At 38.9% G+C, this 3,766-nt stretch overlaps 1 pseudogene; it reads right to left on the reverse strand.

The window, feature by feature from the left end:
• Positions 1 to 2,096: 2,096 nt before the first annotated feature.
• On the reverse strand, positions 2,097 to 3,511 carry LOC101032890 (elongation factor 1-alpha 1 pseudogene; annotated as a pseudogene).
• Between the last annotated feature and the right edge of the window lie 255 nt (positions 3,512 to 3,766).

Below are 3,766 nucleotides of genomic sequence, written 5' to 3' on the forward strand. Positions count from 1 at the left end.
TTTGTTTTAGTCTGGACACGGAGGCTCATGCCTGCAACTTCAGCAATTTAGGAGTCCAAGGCGAGCAGATCACTTGAGATCAAGAGTTTGAGACTAGCCAGACCAACGTGGCAAAACCCCATCTCTACAAAAAAACTTGCCAAGTATGGTGGCATATACCTGCAGTTCCAGCTGCTCAGGAGGCTGAAGTTTGCAAAAGAGTATGTATTTTATAACTTTAAGTGGATAAGCACCTTCAGTCATAATACATTACGGAGCATGTCAGAGGTAAACTTTATTTACAGAACCAAATTTCAAATCGTGAAGAGATTGGTAGGTGCAGCTTCCATAGAAAAATGAGTCTCAAAATAATCTATGCTCATAATTAATTCTAGCATTAGCCAGTAGTGAAACTTGTGTAAGTCACTTAAATTCTCTTGATGTTCCATCTCCTCAATGGAAACAAGTTATGATGTTAGGTTAGATTATAACTAAAATCTTGATAGGTCTGCAGCTGTCACCACACCCATGCTATATGATGTAAATTATTTTTTGGCTTTAAAGAATTTTGTTTATCAAACCCAGATAGAGAGCTAGGAGAATAAATTTCTATTTGAAATGTGATTCAAGGCATGTCAGGAACCACTAAGGAAGCGAACTTGCTCTCTAGAGATCTATTAATGTATCAAATGGATGCCTCTCCCTGATGGAGCATGTAAGCTAATTAAGGATGATTGACCCTGTTTGAAGTAGATGGGATATATAAGCTGCTTTAAACTGAGATTCATGCCAGAAGATGTCAAGCCAGTTTAACGCTTTGACAAAAATGAAAGTTCTTCTCCCCACAGAATTTTTTGTTTGACAGTTAATAAATTCTTATATAATACTGATAAATAGATACCTTATTTGGTTATTTTAATTATATATTTAAATGATTTCTGATACATATATTGTGAAGAACTTAAATTTAAAAATAATGAGTTGAAAATAAGTTCTTCATGATATATGTATCAGAAATCATTTAGATATATAATTAAAAATCACAACACAAATTTAAAAATAATGAGTTGAAAAATGTATTGTGATTTTTGTTTTTTAGAAAAGCACAAAAGGATGGTTTACTTGTCGATGCTTCTCCTGCAGCAATGCATTACAGAGTTGAATTGGTTATCTGTGTGCTGCAACTGAATACTCTATTACCATCTGGTGGGTGCAGTCCAAATCACAAGCATAAAATTGCTAGACAAAAAAAAAAAAAAAAAATCAAAGCCTTTTGAACTTTTTTCAACTTTACATATACTTTAAAATCAGAGGAATATAAATACACAACTTCAGGTATGTGAGGTTATCCCTAAGTGTCCAGCCACAAGTATTTTTAGCTTTTATTCCAAAAACAGTATTGTATTGTAAACCCTGGCTTCTCAGACTATGATCTGTGGACCTGCAGCATCAGCATTACCTAAGAGATTATTAGAAATACAAATCTCAGAAGTATTGAATCCTAATTTGCATTTTAGTAAGATCTTCAGGTGATTTACATGCACATCAAATTGAAAAGCACTGATAAACACCATAATTATATTTGCTTTTAAATAAGTGTAATGTTCTAATTACTAAATTTTCAGTGAAATAATGCTAAGAAGATTTACCATCTCTAGGCCGTGATTTTTTAGTTCCTACCATACCACCTGTATTAGTCAGACTTCTCTAGGAAAAACAGAACCAATAGGATATAGATAGGTAGGTCCATAAATAGATCAATCAATCCTGTTCAAGCCCTGGCCTGTGGGCCACATTTGGCCCAAAGCATTATGAGATTTTCTTTCTTTCTTTTTTTTTTTTCCATTAAACTTTTTTAATAGGTTTCAAAATTCTGTGACAAATTTTTGGTCAAGTTGTTTCCATTAAAAAATACTGATTTTAAAAACTAATAACTTAAAACTGCCACAAGCAAAAAAGAAAACCAAAGTGGTCCACAAAACATTCTCCTTTCCTTCTGAAGGTTTTACGATGCATTGTTATCATTAACCAGTCTTTTACTACTAAACTTAAATGGCCAATTGAAACAAACAGTTCTGAGACCATTCTTCCTCCACCACTGATTAAGACTGAGGTGGCAGGTATTAGGAATAATATTCATTTAGCCATCTGAGCTTTCTGGGCAGACTTGGTGACCTTGCCAGCTCCAGCAGCCTTCTTGTCCACTGCTTTGATGACACCCACGGCAACTGTCTGTCTCATATCACGAACAGCAAAGCGACCGAGAGGTGGATAATCTGAGAAGCTCTCAACACACATGGGCTTGCCAGGAACCATATCAACAATGGCAGCATCACCAGACTTCAAGAATTTAGGGCCATCTTCCAGCTTTTTACCAGAATGGCGATCAATCTTTTCCTTCAGCTCAGCAAAATTGCAGGCAATGTGAGCTGTGTGGCAATCCAGTACAGGGGCATAGCCAGCACTGATTTGGCCTGGATGGTTCAGGATAATCACCTGAGCAGTGAAGCCAGCTGCTTCCATTGGTGGGTCGTTCTTGCTGTCACCAGCAACATTGCCATGATGAACATCCTTGACAGACACGTTCTTGACATTGAAGCCCACATTGTCCCCAGGAAGAGCTTCACTCAAAGCTTCATGGTGCATTTCAACAGATTTCACTTCAGTTGTAACATTGACTGGAGCAAAGGTGTCCACCATACCAGGTTTGAGAACACCAGTCTCCACTCGGCCAACAGGAACAGTACCAATACCACCAATTTTATAGACATCCTGGAGAGGCAGGTGCAAGGGCTTAGCAGTTGGGCAAGTTGGTGGTAGGATGCAGTCAAGTGCCTCAAGCAGTGTGGAACCAATGGCATCGCCATCCTTGAGGGTGACTTTCCAACCCTTGAACCAAGGCATGTTAGCACTTGGCTCCAGCATGTTGTCACCATTCCAACCAGAAATTGGCACAAATGCTACTGTGCCGGGGTTGTAGCCAATTTTCTTAATATAAGTGCTGACTTCCTTAATGATTTCCTCATATCTCTTCTGGCTGCAGGGTGACTCAGTGGAATCCATTTTGTTAACACCAACAATAAGTTGTTTCTCACCTAGTGTGTAAGCCAGGAGGGCATGCTCTTGGGTCTGCCCATTCTTGGAGATACCAGCTTCAAATTCACCAACACCAGCAGCGACAATCAGGACAGCACAGTCAGCCTGAGATGTCCCTGTAATCATGTTTTTGATGAAGTCTCTGTGTCCTGGGGCATCAATGATAGTCACATAGTACTTGCTGGTCTCAAATTTCCACAAGGAGATATCAATGGCGATACCATGTTCACGCTCGGCTTTCAGTTTATCCAAGACCCAGGCATACTTGAAGGAGCCTTTTCCCATCTCAGCAGCCTCCTTTTCAAATTTTTCAATGGTTCTTTTGTCAATGCCCCTGCATTTGTAGATTAGATGGCCAGTAGTGGTGGACTTGCCGGAATCTACATGTCCAATGATGACAATGTTGATATGAATCTTTTCCTTTCCCATTTTGGCTTTTAGGGGTAATTTTCATGACACCTATGTTCTGGCGGCAAACCCGTTGCGAAAAAGAAAAAGCGAGATTTTCAATAATTATTTTTGGAGCTCATCAGCTACTGTTGGTATTAATGTATCTTATGTATGGCCCAGGACAATTATTATTCTTCCAATGTGGTCAGGGAAGCCAAAAGATAGGCCACCCCTGAGATGATAGATAGATTATAGATGATAGATGATAGAAAGATGGACGGACGGACGGATAGATAGATAG

Source organism: Saimiri boliviensis, chromosome 10 (genome assembly GCF_048565385.1).
Source record: "Saimiri boliviensis isolate mSaiBol1 chromosome 10, mSaiBol1.pri, whole genome shotgun sequence".
NCBI classification, from domain to species: Eukaryota; Metazoa; Chordata; class Mammalia; order Primates; family Cebidae; genus Saimiri; species Saimiri boliviensis.